Below are 20,048 nucleotides of genomic sequence, written 5' to 3' on the forward strand. Positions count from 1 at the left end.
CCATTCCAAATTCTCTCAAGTCTATTCAGCGGTTCCTGGGATTTGCCAACTACTATAGGAAATTTATTCGGGGATTCTCCACTCTCATCGCTCCTATTACCAACTTAACTCGGAAAGGGGCAGACCATTCCAACTGGTCAGAAGAGGCTTTAGCGGCCTTCCAGAAAATCAAGCTGGCCTTTATGTCTGCTCCAGTTCTGTCCCAGCCAGATGTAAACAGACCGTTCGAGTTGGAGGTGGATGCCTCTACAGTTGGAGTTGGAGCTGTTCTCTCCCAGAAGGGAACTGATGGGAAAATCCACCCCTGTGGATTTTATTCTCGTAAATTCCTCCCTGCAGAAGCTAACTATTCCGTTGGAGATCAAGAACTACTGGCGATTAAGCTGGCCCTCGAGGAATGGAGGTATCTCCTGGAAGGGGCCAAACATCCGTTCAACATCTACACGGATCATAAAAATCTGCTATATTTAAAGGCAGCCCAGTGCCTTAATCCTCGCCAGTCCAGGTGGGCTATGTTTTTCTCACGTTTTAACTTTAAGCTTCATTTCCGCCCAGGTTCGCAGAATGTTAAAGCTGACGCCTTATCCCGATCTATGGAATCCGTAGAGGAAACGTCTGACTCAGTTCCACATTCCATCCTGAGTCCAGTGGTATTTGCTGCATCTCAAGTCTCCCCAGCTCCTCCTCCTGGTAAGACTTTTGTTTCCCCAGTACTCCGTCCCAAGTTGCTGTCTTGGGCCCATCAATCCAAGTTCACTGGTCATCCCGGTGTTCTGAAAACCTTCAAGTTCCTCTCTGAGACATACTGGTGGCCAAAGATGAAAGCTGACATCAAGGATTTCGTGGCATCCTGTCCTAAGTGTGTGCAGCACAAGACTCCTCGTCAGTCTCCAGCAGGTCAGTTACAACCATTGTCTGTTCCTAGTCGCCCTTGGTCACACCTGTCCATGGACTTTATCTCCGACCTTCCTCCTTCTCAAGGATACAATACCATCTGGGTTGTAGTGGACAGATTTACCAAGATGGCCCATTTTGTTCCTCTCCAGGGTCTCCCTTCTGCCCCAAAACTCGCCCAAATCTTCCTACGGGAGATTTTCCGCTTACATGGTCTACCCTCAGAAATAATATCCGACCGAGGTGTACAGTTTGTAGCGAGGTTTTGGAGGGCTCTCTGTTCTGCCATGCAGGTTAAACTGAAGTTCTCGTCATCTTACCACCCTCAGACGAATGGGCAGACAGAGAGGGTAAATCAAGAACTAGAGACATTTTTAAGGTTGTATGTTTCATCTTCTCAGGATGACTGGTTTGATCTGCTCCCATGGGCCGAGTTTGCCCACAACTTCCGCTACCACACTGCTACTGAGACAACTCCATTTTTCGCAGTGTATGGGCAACATCCTCGTGTTCCAGATTTCCAAGAACTCCCTCACATGGATGTTCCTGCTGCCACTACTGCCCTGAGTCAGTTTTCTTCAATCTGGAGGAAGATTCACACTTCTCTCAAAAAGGCCTCCAGCCGGTATAAATACTTTGCTGATCGCAAAAGACGTGCAGTTCCTAGCCTGAAACCTGGGGACAAGGTTTGGCTGTCTACCCGGAACCTCCGTCTTAGGGTCCCGTCTATGAAATTTGCACCACGTTTCATTGGTCCCTTTCCTGTCGAAAGAGTCATCAACCCTGTGGCCTACAAGCTGAAGTTACCACCTTCTCTGCGAATACCTAATGCTTTTCATGTTTCTCTCCTCAGACCTTTAGTCCTGAATCGTTTCCAAAGAGCTCTTCCAGTTGGTCCCAAAGTTCGAACTCAGCGGGGCGTGGAGTTCGAGATTGGCAAGATTCTGGATTCCCGTTGCCGGTATGGACGTCTTCAATACCTTGTCGATTGGTCCGGTTATGGCCCAGAGGAGAGAAGTTGGGTAAATTCGTTGGATGTCCATGCTCCAAGGTTGGTCCGTGTCTTCCATAACACTCATCCTTCCAAGCCACGTGGGTGTTCGGTGCCCACCCTTAAAGGGGGGGTACTGTCAGGAATCGACTCACCACGGTGACATCTGTCCGCCGCTGCGGACTCCGTCCTGGGTCCCTGCGTTCATCTGTCATCCGCGTCTCTGCCATCAGACGCCATCCTGGGCCTGGGAGCGCTCCTGTGATAGCGGGCGTGTAGCACGCCGCGTTCCCGCTAGGCCGCGGCATGGGCGCCGCCATGACAGCCTCCAGCAGTCAGCATACGGCGGCCAATCCGGTGCTTGGCCGCACCCACTTTTCCTCACTCCACCAATGACTGTGTAACAAGGGGTATATATGAAGCTGCAGGATCAGTCTGCAGGCATCCTGAACTTTGTGTCACTCCCGCGACTCATGTGTAAGGATCTGGTTCCTGTTTCCTCCGTGTACCTGGATACCTACCTGCTGTTCCGTGTTCCTGGCTATCTACTTAAGACTCTGTACTCCTGGTTACTTCTCACAGCTCCGTGGAACTACAAGCCCCAGCAATACCTGCTTCCATCTACAGGCTTCACACTCACCACCATCTCTGTGTGCTTCAGCCTAGCAGTAGAGACTGACTCCAGGTGTGTTCCATCTCTCCACCTGTGATGCAGCTTGCATGCTGCCAGTGCCTCATCACCTGCACTGTGGACATAGTCAGACTCCTGCCTCTGCTACCAGGTTTGCCATACAACACCATCTCTGCTGGTTCCATGTTTTAATCTGCTCTGGTTCCCATACCAGAATATTCTCTGCCAAGTTATCACTCATCTGTTATCATCACTACCGGTTATCATTTCATCAGTCACCATTCATTCTGTTACCATAGACTTTCAGCTGCCACGCTGTACAATTGACATTTGCATTTCCTACTGTTATTTTCTGCTGCCGTTTTGTGAACCATCTGTCTAATAAATATCATTGCGCTCATGCGCAGAAACATAATCCAGCCTCCTCGTTTTCTCCCATCCACCTCCACTGACCCACTAGCGCCCCCTCCGGGGACACAGACAAAACCAAGTCTGACAAGTATGCATGTCCTGTTTATACAACATAAGGGTGGGTGGGAGGGCCCAAGGACAATTCCATCTTGCACCTCTTTTTTCTTTCATTTTTCTTTGCATCATGTGCTGTTTGGGGACAATTTTTTTTGAAGTGCCATCCTGCCTGACACTGCAGTGCCACTCCTAGATGGGCCAGGTGTTTGTGTCGGCCACTTGTGTCGCTTAGCTTAGTCACACAGCGACCTTGGTGCGCCTCTTTTTCTTTGCATCATGTGCTGTTTGGGGACAATTTTTTGGAAGTGCCATCCTGCCTGACACTGCAGTGCCACTCCTAGATGGGCCAGGTGTTTGTGTCGGCCACTTGTGTCGCTTAGCTTAGCCATCCAGCGACCTCGGTGCAAATTTTAGGACTAAAAATAATATTGTGAGGTGTGAGGTGTGCAGAATAGACTGAAAATGAGTGGAAATTATGGTTATTGAGGTTAATACTCTGGGATCAAAATGACCCCCAAATTCTATGATTTAAGCTGTTTTTGAGGGTTTTTTGTAAAAAAAAACACCCGAATCCAAAACACACCCGAATCCGACAAAAAAATTTCAGGGAGGTTTTGGCCAAAACGCGTCCGAATTCAAAACACGGCCGCGGACCCAAATCCAAAACCAAAACCCGAAAAATTTCCGGTGCACATCACTAAATAATATCCCTTTTGCTGGTTTTATAACTTTAAAAAATTGTTAAGTACCTTATTGCGAGGGGCAGTCATCTACTATCTGGCCAGCCTTCATAGGATATGCCCAGTCCTTATTTGTTTGTCACCGGTAAGGTATTTGCAGCCTTATTAACGTGCAGCCGTGTGGCTGTGTTGTACTGTCCAGGTGATTCCCTGACAGGGCGGCTCGCTGTCCTTCAGAGCTGCTCCACAGTCAGGTCTCAGCAAAGACGCAGTGTTCCGTTGTGCTGACTGTGTATCTCCTCCACTGAGTCCACTCACTGTTTAGAACGTGACTTCACAGTGAGATTGGATGGTACGGGCTGCCGCCCGGTGCCCTCCGATGCTCGCTTCGAAATTGGGCTCAGCAGTATAGCAGGAAGGCAGTTTCAGGAGAGATGAGGTCTCAAAAAAGGCTCCTTACAAGTTTCTTGACCTCTAAAGGCCCATACACACTTGCCAATAAAATGAGCAACGTTGCTCATTTTCCCCCTTCCTGTGCGACGTCTCTCAATTTATCGTCAATAGTGTATGCCACCAGCGACGAACAATGCGCGGCCCCGCGGGTTGGCAACGATTGTCGCTGTCAGCAGTGCATGCAAGCTCGATCTAGACATCCAGGAGCTGCATGCAAGGCCGGCGGCTACGTGACGTCACTGAGCGATATGAGCGGTCATATTGCACAGTGTGTACGGGCGGCCGCCGATCGCCCTGCCCGGGAGGTGAAACACTAGACGACGACGCTCATAGAGATGACTGACTGGCATGGGGCTGGTGTATCTGGGAAGGGCGCTCTGTCTGCTATATCTAAAAGAGGTGCTCTGTCCACACATCCAGGAGGCTCTGTCCCAGCATTAATTAATGTAACCCAGTATAACATACAGGGACTGGTGTGTCCAATTGCAGTATCAGTCAAGGGGTGGTCTGTCTGCTGTATCTGAAAGGGGTGCTCTGTCCATACTTGCAGGGTCCTCTGCCCCAGTGTTAATTAAATAAACCCGGTAACATCCAGGGGCTGGTGTGTCCTATCAGTATCAGTCCAGGAGGGCTCTGTCTGCTATATCTGAAAATGGATGCCCTGTCTACTATATCGGAAAGGGGTGATCGGTCTACTATATCTGAAAGGGGTGATCTGTCCATCCATCCAGGGGCTCCGCCCATTGTGAAATTAAAATAATAAAAGCTAAAAACAAAAATCCTAAAAATGTAATTAAAAAAATATATATTTTTTGTTAGTGCTGTACACCAGTGTACTATACAATATTTATTTTATTTTCATAAGTACTGTGACACTGCCGGTCAGACAGCAGTATATTATTATTTCATACTCATACATGTATTGTGCGACATCGTGGGTGAAGGTGGTACTACAGTAATATATTTTCATACTCATACATGTATTGTGCAATGCTATGGGTGAAGGTGGTACCACAGTAATATATTTTCATAGTCATTCACGGTCATATATTTTACTTGGTACTCATACACGTATAGTGTGACACTGTAGGTGGTACATTTTATGTACAAATTGGGGGGGGGGGGGTGCCGTACTCCACTTCGTGTCTGTTGATAGATATGGAGGACGAATATTTGAGAGGAGAGTAAGAACTCCTACGCCGATCGCTGACAAGGTTTCCGGCTGTGCTGAAAACCTTCTGAGTACACACTGGAGGGTGGGCAACTAAAGTAAAGTAAAGCCAGTTTGTGGAAGGGCCTCCAAATTGCTTTTTTTTTCCTGCCAGTAGTGGAACAGACTGTCTGACGTGCCTATTTGGATGCTATCACCAAAATACTCACCAACCATTTTTTGAATGGTGATCATATTATTGGGTATGGGTCGTTGGGTCGACTTAACTTAGGTTGACAGTCATTAGGTTGACCACTGAAGGTTGACATGCATTAGGTCGTCAGGGACACTGGGTCGACATGGTCATTAGGTCGACATGTACTAGGTCGATAGGTCAAAAGGTTGACATGGGTTTTTGGACTTTTTTTGGTGTCGTTTTCTTCGTAAAGTGACGGGGAACCCTAATTAGTGCACCGTGTCCCCTCACATGGCTCGCTTCACTCGGCATACTTCAGGCAAGGTGCCTCACTCCGCTACCGCTGCGCTCAGCACAGGTCACCATTCCCAATTGTAGTCCACGTGGATTGTAAAGTATGAAAAAGTCCAAAAATTTAAACATTTTTGAAAAACTCATGTCGACCTTTTGACCTGTCGACCTAATGACCATGTCGACCGAGTGTCCATGTCGACCTAATGCATGTCGACCTTTAGTGGTCGACCTAATGACTGTTGACCTAAGTTGTGTCGACCTAACGACCGTATCCCGTATTATTTGCAGTCACAGTAGACATAATTGTAGCCAGTTCATTCAGTCCAAACAATATGTCAAAAGTTTTTGCTGACTGATCTGCCACTGGGTCTCTTAGGAAAATTTTGTTTTCTGCTGGCAGCCGCAGTTGCCAGAGAAACTGAAGGAGGAAATGCTGCTGGGTCACGTTCCGCTTCAGCTGACAATTTTCTCACCAACTGATCTTTGTATCTCTGCAGATTTGTGTCTGTTGGCAAGAAAGACACAAAGTATGACTTAAACCTAGGATCAAGTGTGATCACTCCTGCACGATCCCGTCATTTTAAAAAAAAAATCTGAACCACCAAGTTTATTGTGTGCTTATCAGAAATGACATATCCAGAGGAGAGTCTTAACGGGGTAAGCCATCTTGCTGTGAAATCCATGACTTTTTCTAACAGAATGACACTGGTATGCTAACTAATCAATCCTTCTCTCTTTCTTTTTCAGCAACTAGGGCAGTATGGATCGTGTAATGCAGAGGTTCTCAAACTCGGTCCTCGGGGGCACACACAGTGCATGTTTTGCAGGTAACCCTGCAGGTGCACAGGTGTATTAATTACTCACTGACACATTTTAAAAGGTCCACAGGTGGAGCTAATTATTTCACTTGCGATTCTGTGAGGAGACCTGCAAAACATGCACTGTGTGTGCCCCCGAGGACCGAGTTTGAAAACCTCTGGTGTAATGGTTAGCATTACTGTATCACAGCTCTGAGGTTATGAGTTTGATTACCAACATGGTACTAACTGTGTGGAGTTTGTATATTCTCACCCACAATCCAAAAACATACTGGTAGGTTAACTGCTTTCAACAAAAAAACACAGGTTTATAATATGTGCATTAGATGGGCCAAGTGGTTCTTACTCCTTAACTGCTGTCAAATTCTAAGCTAATCATTCTTTCTTTCTTTTACAGCAATTCAGAAGAGAAGAAAAGGCGAAGAAAGAAGAATGTCTCCAATGTCCTCCTTACTTAACATTTTCATAATTAAAGAATTAAATTAAATTACAAATCAATCCTTCCTTCCTTCTGATGTAGGCCCAAATGTATTAAGCCTGATAAAGTGGAAACGGATAAAGAGTGATATGTGACCACCCAATCAGCTTCCTAACTGTGATGTAACAGTATGTTTTAGAAAAATGACAGTAAGGAGCTGATTGGCTGGTCATTTATCACTCTTTATCAGTCTCTACTTTATCACTTTTTAAGGCTTAATACATCTGGGCCCTAGTTCTTAAATAATGATAAGATTATCTTGTCTACTTTATGGCATGATTCTCAAACTCGGTCCTCAGAGCCCCAATCAGTTCATGTTTTCCAGGTCTCCTCACAGAATCACAAGTGAAATAATTAGTTCCACCTGTGGATGTTTTAAAATGTTTCTTGTGTGTCAACAATTATGGTAAAGTGGATTCTTTACCATAATTGTCTATCATCTGCAAGTAGAACCAGTCATTTAGTATACAGATATCCAATACCCAGAAAAAGCCCACAGGGAACATAGGATTATAAACCACTCCAAAGTAGGACAGTTGCATATATCCCAGATATTTCATAACAATACCAAAGAATCCACTTTACCATAATTGTTGACACACAAGAAACATCTTGAATTTTTGAAAAGCTCCGTGATCAGATAGCATACTAACAAGCCACATACCATTGCCACATAAAACACATAAGAAATATCCCGACGTAACGTAACATCTTCCACAATAGTAAGCTTACCAACAGGCCCTATACCATTTGCTCTAACAATAAGATTCACACCATCACTGGTATACAATAACCGCAATTCTCATTTAATTTTACATGACCAAAGTATATTATGTTCATTGGTTAATGCACCTTGGTACCGATGACTGAAATTCAGAAACCCAGACACACAACCAGAATCGTATTATTTGTCCGAGAATATAAATGCCTAACAAAAAATAATTAAGAAACACCACTATGGACCTTTTAAAAAAAAAAAAAAAAAAAAAAGGAATTTCATTTGCATTGCCATGTTTTCATACTTTCCCTTTTCCCTGTTTCTGAAACTCACAAATGGGACAGATTGCAGGAACATGTGATCTGCCCCCTGCAATACTGACAACCTCAACCACCAATCAAATCAGTGGAACAAAGGAGGAACTGATGCTGGTCCCGCATGCAAGCCAATTTAACACCCAATACTGACAACCTCAACCACCAATCAAATCAGTGGAACAAAGGAGGAACTGATGCTGGTCCCGCCCGCAAGCCATTTTAACACCCACCACTATCAGAACACTGCAAAGACTCCCAGAGGAAGACCGATCCGGTTGAAACACGTTGGAGGAGACGACTAAGAGACATCAAACCATTGGAGGATAGGAGAGTGCTGTGAGACCCTCGGACCTACGGCGCAGACATCGGTAAGCAGTACAGACGGACGGGCAGTAGGAGGACCACACAGGTGAGTACTCCGTTGTGGGGAGGTGCAACACTGCCACAGGCTCTGTTTAGATCCTGCGGCTGAGCTCCCCCCCACGCGAACACGACCAACCCAGCGAGCGGCACAGGCACACGGGGAGATCCCTAACAGGACGAACCGGAGAGCGGGTGCGCGAGCTGAGGGACGAGTCTGTCCGGAGCCGCCAGGAGGTTCCCGCTGCACCCGCACATCTTACAAGTACGGCCGCAACGACAGTGCACGAATACCTGACTTCCACACGCAGAGGTACGGGACGCCGTCCTCTGCAACTATATGAATCTAATTACTAAAGACAGATTTTTAAAGCCCACACAGTCCGGTCAGGACTAGAGACATTTCCACTGGAAAATCTATATTTGACTTTTAAAGCAACACAGCCAGATTTAATCATTACATATATATATTTTTTCCAGCCCATTGGCCTTTGTGTCAGAACACACACGCCAAGAACCTAAAGGATTTAATCACCAATTTGAGTGATTAAAGGACTGAGTTAAACAGGTGCTCCCCGTGGAGCACACATTGTGATTACCACCTTTTTCATGTTCCACAATATTATCTGCACTGTTTCATTATATTGAGTGTCATATTTGATACATGTGAAAGTAAAACACACCTTTATATAAGTATCCATTTGCATCATTTCACGAGTACTCAAACTGCAGGGGATGAGCGCAGTCAGGTGAAAACCAGATATCCACATTGAACCAAAGGGCAAGGACACCCTTTTGACTAGCAGCACATCCCATACAGTAAAACCACCCCAGTGCGCAGATTACCTCCCTTTTTGTTAAATAAAAAAAAAACCTGCAAAACCTTACCAAATCTCTCACTTTCTGAAACTCTCACTCTATTACATTTGGCCCATGGTGTTGGTGGAGCTGCAGTACTGCGGTATGGTATACACAGCACCGCGAGGATAGCCCCTACTGCAAGCTGTGCTCAGGAACTAGAGTGATAGAGAACAGACACGAAAAACAGGCAGGGAGTAATTAAACTGGAGAACATAGGTACTAGACAGAGTATTCTCTAGACAGATAGAGTTTCGAAAGGTACAAGGCAGAATATTATTCAGACAAACAGAGAATCCATAGGAATCTGGGACAGGGACCAGCGACTTACACACAGGGTATAAGCTATACCTGGAGGGGGGAAGCTGGGCTGACTGCCTTATAAGAACAAGGAGGACCAATCAGCAGAGGCGGCATGGGAAGATTCAAACCAATTAAAGATCACGTGCAGCTGCAGCACTGCACGTAGCTATCTGGTGTCCAGGCTGCTAGGTTACCACAGCTGCCATCGTCCCATTGCCCGGCAACCAGTGGGGAATGTCAGGCAGCATGGCCATAAGACAGTGTCCTGGTTGTCTAGCAACAGCCGGGACCCGGGAGGGAGACAAGTTGAGGCAGCTTGTAACAGCCTTACTTACTCCATGTTACAGATATGTTTTAGGGGCATATTTATTACACACATTTTGTGGAAAATCCCCCGAAAACTAATGCTTAGGGAGAAAATTTGCATAATGTGTGTTTCCCCTGTGTATTAATTGTTTTTTATATATTGGGGTGCTTAAATGTTATTCCCCCCCCCCCCCCCCCCAAAAAAAAATGTACCGGTGTTCCTGTCTTTAAGAAAGTATTATGTATCTGTTGTGCAGTCGGAATTAAGTGACACATGCAATTTTTCCACAGACTGCTGCAGTACTAACTTGTATCACTGTCCCAAGCACATTTAGTAGTTGTTGTACACATGTAACACAAGGGGTTAAGTAGCTGACAAATGGGTGTTGTTGTCACATTGATCACAATAGAAAACTAATATGCCAGGTAACAGGCACAGTGCTGTGTTTACATGTGATTGTGTAGCTTTTCTGTCCACATCAGAAATATCCCAATGTCTTTCTTATCTTTGACCTTCAAGCACTGATGTTTTATCAGTATTTCCTTTGAGATCAGAGATGACCTTGATTTCATATCACTGAGCCCTGACCTGCCATAGTGAAGCGCTCTGAAGGAATACATACTGTATGTTGAGCAGTGCTGGAGTTTGCAGTAGGGGTAAGTGAATTATTTACAAAAATTTGAGTTGACACCTTTTATCAAATGTGGAAAGATGAAGACAAAACAGCTGCTATTGCTGTTGTAAGCAATCTGCTGGTGATTGAATAAAAGTGTCAAGAAAATGGCTGCTTGATGGCCTTTTGTTCTCTCTCATCCAGCTTGATGTTAGTTTGAGCTGTCAGTTAGGAATCACGGCAGTGTGATTTATCAATAGGCTGCATGACCTTGTAATCTAACGTGTTCTTGAACTAGAGGACAGCACCCTCTGCTGAAATACATGTTGTGTTTCCTAAATATTTATAGAAAGAATCGAATATCCCAGTAATTTCACAAATAGCGTTATTTGTTTGCTTCAACAGGAAGGACAGAGGAGGGAAACAGAGGCTTGCTGGGCGACTTATAATGCCATTTGTCTTCTCTGGGAGAGCTATGCCCTAATGCAAGTACAAAGTTAATTATTGCATTGTACAGTGCATTAACATTAAATCTTAGGCAGGTGCTTGATGGTGTGCATTTATCACATGCTGACACAAAGTACAACCTTTAATATCACATGTACAAATATTGTGGTTATGCTGGATAGAATCATAGCTTTCCAAGACACTTTGTACAGAAATGTTTAAGTAAATATGCAAGAAAATAAAAGTTCTGTGTTATTTATTTTGCTCACTGTCATGCATACACTTTCTCAACTTTGGAAATGTGTCTAATAAATTATAGTTTACTTTATAACAATAATGTTCCTTTCAATCTTTGCTAAATGCTAAATACGTGGATAGATAACACAGAGCGGAATTCAGTTGTCATTTCTCTAACGTCCTAGTGGATGCTGGGGACTCCGTAAGGACCATGGGGATAGACGGGCTCCGCAGGAGACATGGACACTTTAAGAAAGAATTTAGGTTCTGGTGTGCACTGGCTCCTCCCTCTATGCCCCTCCTCCAGACCTCAGTTTGATACTGTGCCCAGACGAGCTGGGTGCTTTTCAGTGAGCTCTCCTGAGTTTGCTGAGAGAAAGTATTTTGTTAGGTTTTTTATTTTCAGGGAGCTCTGCATTGTGGGACTGAGGGGAGAGAAGCAGCCCTACTCTCTGAAGCTAGGTCCTGCTTCTTAGGCTACTGGACACCATTAGCTCCAGAGGGATCGGTACGCAGGATCTCACCCTCGCCGTCCGATTCCAGAGCCGCGCCGTCCCCCTCGCAGAGCCGGAAGACAGATGCCGGGTGAGTATGAGAAGCAAAGAAGACTTCGCAGGCGGCAGAAGACTCCGTTCTTCACTGAGGTAACGCACAGCACTGCAGCTGTGCGCCATTGCTCCCACACACCTCACATACTCCGGTCACTGTAAGGGTGCAGGGGGCGCAGGGGGGGGGCGCCCTGGGCAGCATTTGGGACCTCTTTTGGCAAAAGTTAAACATATATACAGCTGGGCACTGTATATATGTATGAGCCCCCGCCAAAAATTGCATATTTAAGCGGGACAGAAGCCCGCCGCCGAGGGGGTGAAGCTTCTTCCTCAGCACTCACCAGCGCCATTTTTTCTCCACAGCTCCGCTGTGAGGAAGCTCCCCAGGCTCTCCCCTGCAGATACACAGTAGAAGAAGGTAAAAAGAGAGGGGGGGCACATAATTAGGCGGGGAAAAAAACAATATATAAACAGCAGCTACTGGGTTAACATTAAGTTACTGTGTTATTCCTGGGTTTATAGCGCTGGGGTGTGTGCTGGCATACTCTCTCTCTCTGTCTCTCCTAAGGGCCTTGTGGGGGAACTGTCTTCAAATGTTAATTCCTTGCATAAAAGGTTAGAAAAAGCTGAAGCCTCAGGACAGTCAGGGTCCCAACCCGTGCCTGATCCTATGTCGCAGAGGCCGTCAGGGTCTCAGAAGCGCCCACTATCCCAAATTGTTGACACAGATACCGACATGGATTCTGACTCCAGTGTCGATTACGATGATGCAAAGTTACAGCCAAAATTGGCTAAATCCATCCGTTATATGATTATAGCAATTAAGGATGTGTTGCACATCACAGAGAAAATCCCAGTCCCTGACAAGAGGGTATATATGTATGGGGAAAAGAAGCCGGAGGTAACCTTTCCCCCCTCACACGAGCTAAATGAGTTATGTGAAAAGGCTTGGGAATCTCCAGATAAAAAACTGCAGATTTCCAAGAGGATTCTTATGGCGTATCCTTTCCCGCCAACAGACAGGTTACGCTGGGAATCCTCCCCTAAGGTGGACAAAGCTTTAACACGCTTATCCAAGAAGTTATCCCTGCCGTCACAGGATACGGCTACCCTCGAAGATGCTGCGGATCGCAAACAGGAGGTTACCCTGAAGTCCATTTATACACATTCAGGTACCTTACTGAGGAAGGGGATCACGTCGGTCTGGGTGTGTAGTGCTGTAGCAGCATGGACGGATACCGTGTCTGAGGAAATTAATACCTTAGACAAGGATACTATATTGTTGACCTTGGGGCATATTAAAGATGCTGTCCTATATATGAGAGATGCTCAAAGAGACATTAGTCTACTGGGTTCTAGAATAAATGCTATGTCAATTTCTGCCAGAAGGGTCCTGTGGACTCGGCAATGGACAGGTGATGCCGACTCAAAAAGGCATATGGAGGTTTTACCTTACAAGGGTGAGGAATTGTTTGGGGAGGGTCTCTCGGACCTGGTCTCCACAGCTACTGCTGGAAAGTCAAATTTTTTGCCATATGTTTCCTCACAGCCTAAGAGAGCACCGTATTATCAAATGCAGTACTTTCGATCACAGAAAAACAAGAAATTCCGAGGTGCGTCGTTTCTTCCAGAGGCAGGGGCAGAGGAAAGAAGCTGCACAACACAGCTAGTTCCCAGGAACAGAAGTCCTCCCCGGCCTCTACAAAATCCACCGCATGACGCTGGGGCTCCACAAGCAGAGCTAGGCTCGGTGGGGGCACGTCTTCGAAATTTCAGCCACAAGTGGGTTCACTCCCAGTTGGATCCCTGGGCAATAGAGATTGTGTCTCAGGGATACAAGCTGGAATTCGAGGAGATGCCCCCTCACCGATACCTCAAATCGGCCCTGCCATCTTCCCCCCACGAGAGGGAAATAGTGTTAACTGCAATTCACAAATTGTATCTTCAACAGGTGGTGGTCAACGTTCCACTCCTTCAACAAGGAAGGGGTTATTATTCGACCATGTTTGTAGTCCCGAAACCGGACAGTTCGGTCAGACCCATATTGAATTTAAAATCCCTGAACAAATACCTGAAAAGGTTCAAGTTCAAGATGGAATCGCTGAGAGCGGTCATCGCAAGCCTGGAAGGGGGGGATTTTATGGTGTCTCTGGACATAAAGGATGCATACCTTCATGTCCCCATTTATCTACCTCATCAGGCGTACTTCAGATCTGTGGTACAGGATTGTCATTACCAATTTCAGACGTTGCCGTTTGGTCTCTCCACAGCACCGAGAATATTTACCAAGGTAATGGCGGAAATGATGGTACTCCTGCGAAAGCAAGGAGTCACAATTATCCCATACTTGGACGATCTCCTCATAAAAGCGAGATCGAGAGAGCAGTTGCTGATCAGCGTAGCACTTTCTCTGGAAGTTTTACGGCAACACGGCTGGATTCTAAATATTCCAAAGTCGCAGTTGGTTCCTACGACTCGTCTGCCTTTCCTGGGCATGATTCTAGACACAGACCAGAAAAGGGTTTATCTCCCGATGGAGAAAGCTCAGGAACTCATGATACTGGTCATGAACCTATTAAAACCAAAACAGGTGTCAGTGCATCACTGCAATCTTGTCCTGGGAAAGATGGTGGCATCATACGAGGCCATTCCCTTCGGCAGGTTCCATGCGAGGACTTTTCAATGGGACTTACTGGACAAGTGGTCCGGATCACATCTTCAGATGCATCAGTTAATCACCCTATCCCCCAGGGCCAGGGTGTCACTCCTGGGGTGGCTACAGAGCGCTCACCTTCTCGAGGGCCGCAGATTCTGCATTCAGGACTGGGTCCTGGTGACCACGGACGCAAGCCTCCGAGGTTGGGGTGCAGTCACACAGGGAAGAAATTTCCAAGGTCTGTGGTCAAGTCAAGAGACTTGCCTTCACATCAACATCCTGGAACTAAGGGCCATATACAATGCCCTACGTCAAGCGGAGACCCTGCTTCGCGACCAACCGATTCTGATTCAGTCAGACAACATCACCACAGTGGCTCATGTAAACCGCCAAGGCGGCACAAGGAGCAGAGTGGCGATGGCAGAAGCCACCAAGATTCTTCGCTGGGCGGAGAATCACGTAAGCTCACTGTCAGCAGTGTTCATCCCGGGAGTGGACAACTGGGAAGCAGACTTCCTCAGCAGACACGACCTCCACCCGGGAGAGTGGGGACTTCATCAGGAAGTCTTCACACAGATTACAAGTCGGTGGGAACTGCCACAGGTGGACATGATGGCATCCCGCCTCAACAAAAAGCTACAGCGGTATTGCGCCAGGTCAAGGGACCCTCAGGCGATAGCTGTAGACGCCCTGGTGACACCGTGGGTGTTCCAGTCGGTCTATGTATTTCCTCCTCTTCCTCTCATACCCAAGGTGCTGAGGATAATAAGAAAGAGGAGTGAGAACAATACTCATTGTTCCAGATTGGCCACGAAGGACTTGGTATCCAGATCTTCAAGAAATGCTCAGAGAGGACCCGTGGCCTCTTCCTCTAAGACAGGACTTGTTGCAACAGGGGCCCTGTCTGTTCCAAGACTTACCACGGCTGCGTTTGACGGCATGGCGGTTGAACGCCAGATCCTAGCAGAGAAAGGCATTCCGGATGAGGTCATTCCTACGCTGATAAAGGCTAGGAAGGACGTGACAGCTCAACATTATCACCGTATATGGCGAAAATATGTTGCTTGGTGTGAGGCCAGGAATGCTCCTACGGAGGAATTCCAGCTGGGCCGTTTCCTTCACTTCCTACAGTCCGGAGTGAATTTGGGCCTAAAATTGGGTTCCATTAAGGTCCAGATTTCGGCCCTATCCATTTTCTTTCAAAAAGAGTTGGCTTCTCTACCTGAAGTTCAGACGTTTGTAAAGGGAGTGCTGCATATTCAGCCCCCTTTTGTGCCTCCAGTGGCACCTTGGGATCTTAACGTGGTGTTGAGTTTCCTGAAATCCCACTGGTTTGAACTAGTGATGTGCATCGGACATTTTTCGGGTTTTGTGTTTTGGTTTTGGATTCGGTTCCGCGGCCGTGTTTTGGATTCGGACGCGTTTTGGCAAAACCTCACCGAAAATTTTTTGTCGGATTCGGGTGTGTTTTGGATTCGGGTGTTTTTTTTAAAAAAACCCTAAAAAACAGCTTAAATCATAGAATTTGGGGGTCATTTTGATCCCATAGTATTATTAACCTCAATTACCATAATTTCCACTCATTTCCAGTCTATTCTGAACACCTCACACCTCACAATATTATTTTTAGTCCTACAATTTGCACCGAGGTCGCTGGATGGCTAAGCTTAGCGACACAAGTGGCCGACACAAACACCTGGCCCATCTAGGAGTGGCACTGCAGTGTCAAGACAGGATGGCACTTCAAAAAATGTCCCCAAACAGCACATGATGCAAAGAATAAAAGAGGCGCACCAAGGTCGCTGTGTGACTAAGCTAAGCGACAAGAGTGGCCGACACAAACACCTGGCCCATCTAAGAGTGGCACTGCAGTGTCAGGCAGGATGGCACTTCAAAAAAATTGTCCCCAAACAGCACATGATGCAAAGAAAAAAAGAGGCGCACCAAGGTCGCTGTGTGACTAAGCTAAGCGACACAAGTGGCCGACACAAACACCTGGCCCATCTAGGAGTGGCACTGCAGTGTCAAGACAGGATGGCACTTCAAAAAAATTGCCCCCAAACAGCACATGATGCAAAGAAAAAAAAGAGGAGCACCACAGGTATAGAATGTAGATGGATAGTATACTTAATGACGACACAGAGGTAGGCACAGCAGTGGCCTTCCGTATCGTACTGCTATATATAGTATACTGGTGGTCACTGTGTCAGCAAACTGCAAAACTAAAATGCACCACAGGTATAGAATGTAGATGGATAGTATACTTAATGACGACACAGAGGTAGGCACAGCAGTGGCCTTCCGTATCGTACTGCTATATATAGTATACTGGTGGTCACTGTGTCAGCAAACTGCAAAACTAAAATGCACCACAGGTATAGAATGTAGATGGATAGTAGACTTAATGACGACACAGAGGTAGGCACAGCAGTGGCCTTCCGTATCGTACTGCTATATATAGTATACTGGTGGTCACTGTGTCAGCAAACTGCAAAACTAAAATGCACCACAGGTATAGAATGTAGATGGATCGTATACTTAATGACGACACAGGTAGGCACAGCAGTGGCCTTCCGTATCGTACTGCTATATATAGTATACTGGTGGTCACTGGTCAGCAAAACTCTGCACTGTACTCCTCCTATATAATATTAATTATACTGGTGGTCCCCAGTCCCCACAATAAAGCAGCACACTGAGCACAGATATGGAGTGTTTTTCAGGCAGACAACGTATACTGGTGGTTACTGTCGGCAAAACTCTGCACTGTACTCCTGCTATATAATACAGCTGCTCCCCAGTCCCCACAATTAAGCAGTGTGAGCACAGATATATTATGCAGCACACTGAGCACAGATATGGAGCGTTTTTTTCAGGCAGAGAACGGATAAAACTGGTGGTCATTGATCAGCAAAACTCTGCACTGTACTCCTCCTAACAGCTGCTCCCCAGTCCTCCCCACAATTAAGCAATAAAGCAATCAAGTTCAACAATAAATGGAGAGGACGCCAGCCACGTCCTCTCCCTATCATCTCCAATGCACGAGTGAAAATGGCGGCGACGCGCGGCTGCTTATATAGAATCCGAATCTCGCGAGAATCCGACAGCGGGATGATGACGTTCTGGCGCGCTCGGGTTAGCCGAGCAAGGCGGGAAGGTTCGAACCTGCCTCGGACCCGTGTAAAATGGGTGAAGTTCGGGGGGGTTCGGTTTCCGAGAAACCGAACCCGCTCATCACTAGTTTGAACCACTCAAAACGGTGGAGTTGAAATATCTCACGTGGAAGGTGGTCATGCTATTAGCCTTGGCTTCGGCTAGGCGTGTGTCAGAGTTGGCGGCTTTGACACATAAAAGCCCCTATCTGGTTTTCCATGTGGATAGAGCAGAATTGCGGACCCGTCCACAATTTCTGCCGAAAGTGGTTTCATCCTTTCATATAAACCAACCTATTGTGGTGCCTGTGGCTACTACTGACTTGGAGGATTCCGAGTTACTTGATGTGGTCAGGGCTTTGAAGGTTTATGTAGCCAGAACAGCTAGGGTCAGGAAAACAGAGTCTTTGTTTATCCTGTATGCTTCCAACAAGCTTGGTGCTCCTGCTTCAAAGCAAACTATTGCTCGCTGGATCTGTAACACGATTCAGCAGGGTCATTCTGCGGCTGGATTGCCGCTGCCAAAATCAGTTAAGGCCCATTCCACTAGGAAGGTGGGCTCTTCTTGGGCGGCTGCCCGAGGGGTCTCGGCATTACAGCTTTGCCGAGCGGCTACTTGGTCAGGTTTAAACACTTTTGCAAAGTTCTACAAGTTTGATACCCTGGCTGAGGAGGACCTTGTTTGCTCAATCGGTGCTGCAGAGTCATCCGCACTCTCCCGCCCGTTTGGGAGCTTTGGTATAATCCCCATGGTCCTTACGGAGTCCCCAGCATCCACTAGGACGTTAGAGAAAATAAGATTTTACTTACCGGTAAATCTATTTCTCGTAGTCCGTAGTGGATGCTGGGCGCCCGTCCCAAGTGCGGACTTCTTCTGCAATACTTGTATATAGTTATTGCTTCAATAAGGGTTAAGTTATGGTTGCATTAGGGTTGGACCTGATGCTCTGTTATTTGTCATACTGTTAACTGGTTGTTATCACATGTTATACGGTGTGATTGGTGTGGCTGGTATGAATCTTGCCCTGGATTACCAAAATCCTTTCCTTGTACTGTCAGCTCTTCTGGGCACAGTTTCTCTAACTGAGGTCTGGAGGAGGGGCATAGAGGGAGGAGCCAGTGCACACCAGAACCTTAATTCTTTCTTAAAGTGCCCATGTCTCCTGCGGAGCCCGTCTATCCCCATGGTCCTTACGGAGTCCCCAGCATCCACTACGGACTACGAGAAATTAGTGATGTGCACCGGAAATTTTTCGGGTTTTGGGTTCGGTTCCGCGGCCGTGTTTTGGATTCGGACGCGTTTTGGCAAAACCTCACCGAAAAATTTTTGTCGGATTCGGGTGTGTTTTGGATTCGGGTGTTTTTTTCAAAAAACCCTAAAAAACAGCTTAAATCATAGAATTTGGGGGTCATTTTGATCCCATAGTATTATTAACCTCAACCATAATTTACACTCATTTTCAGTCTATTCTGAACACCTCACACCTCACAATATTATTTTTAGTCCTAAAATTTGCACCGAGGTCGCTGGATGGCTAGGCTAAGCGACACAAGTGGCCGACACAAACACCTGGCCCATCTAGGAGTGGCACTGCAGTGTCAGGCAGGATGGCACTTCCAAAAAATTGTCCCCAAACAGCACATGATGCAAAGAAAAAAAGAGGCACACCAAGGTCGCTGTGTGACTAAGCTAAGCGACCCTAGTGGCCGACACAAACACCTGGCCCATCTAGGAGTGTCACTGCAGTGTCACGCAGGATGGCCCTTCAAAAAAATACTCCCCAAACAGCACATGACGCAAAGAAAAATGAAAGAAAAAAGAGGTGCAAGATGGAATTGTCCTTGGGCCCTCCCACCCACCCTTATGTTGTATAAACAGGACATGCACACTTTAACGAACCCATCATTTCAGCGACAGGGTCTGCCACACGACTGTGACTGAAATGACTAGTTGGTTTGGGCCCCCACCAAAAAAGAAGCAATCAATCTCTCCTTGCACAAACTGGCTCTACAGAGGCAAGATGTCCACCTCATCATCATCGTCCGATTCATCACCCCTTTCACTGTGTACATCCCCCTCCTCACAGATTATTAATTCATCCCCACTGCTGAAATCCACCATCTCAGGTCCCCGTGCACTTTCTGGAGGCAATTGCTGCTGGTGAATGTCTCCACGGAGGAATTGATTATAATTCATTTTAATGAACATCATCTTCTCCACATTTTCTGGAAGTAACCTCGTACGCCGATTGCTGACAAGGTGAGCGGCGGCACTAAACACTCTTTCGGAGTACACACTGGAGGGAGGGCAATTTAGGTAGAATAAAGCCAGTTTCTGCAAGGGCCTCCAAATTGCCTCTTTTTCCTGCCAGTATACGTACGGACTGTCTGACGTGCCTACTTGGATGCTGTCACTCATATAATCCTCCACCATTCTTTCAATGGTGACAGAATCATATGCAGTGACAGTAGACGACAT

The 20,048-nt window shown here is 46.5% G+C and overlaps 2 long non-coding RNA genes across 2 annotated transcripts in view; one reads left to right on the plus strand and one right to left on the minus strand.

Moving 5' to 3' along the window:
- The window catches only part of LOC135050758 (uncharacterized), a 40,963-nt gene extending 31,309 nt beyond the window's left edge, over window positions 1-9,654 (minus strand). Inside the window, exons 1-2 of the long non-coding RNA XR_010241790.1 lie at window positions 9,638-9,654; window positions 9,337-9,464 (exon numbers count right to left, since the gene is read on the minus strand). This is a non-coding gene — a long non-coding RNA (uncharacterized LOC135050758). The remainder of the gene's footprint in view (window positions 1-9,336; window positions 9,465-9,637) is intronic.
- On the plus strand, window positions 8,279-11,220 carry LOC135050757 (uncharacterized). The gene is made up of 3 exons (XR_010241789.1): window positions 8,279-8,456; window positions 10,436-10,572; window positions 10,935-11,220. It is a non-coding gene; the product is annotated as an uncharacterized LOC135050757 (long non-coding RNA).
- The last annotated feature ends 8,828 nt before the right edge of the window (window positions 11,221-20,048 follow it).

This window comes from Pseudophryne corroboree, chromosome 2 (genome assembly GCF_028390025.1).
Source record: "Pseudophryne corroboree isolate aPseCor3 chromosome 2, aPseCor3.hap2, whole genome shotgun sequence".
Classification (NCBI taxonomy): Eukaryota; Metazoa; Chordata; class Amphibia; order Anura; family Myobatrachidae; genus Pseudophryne; species Pseudophryne corroboree.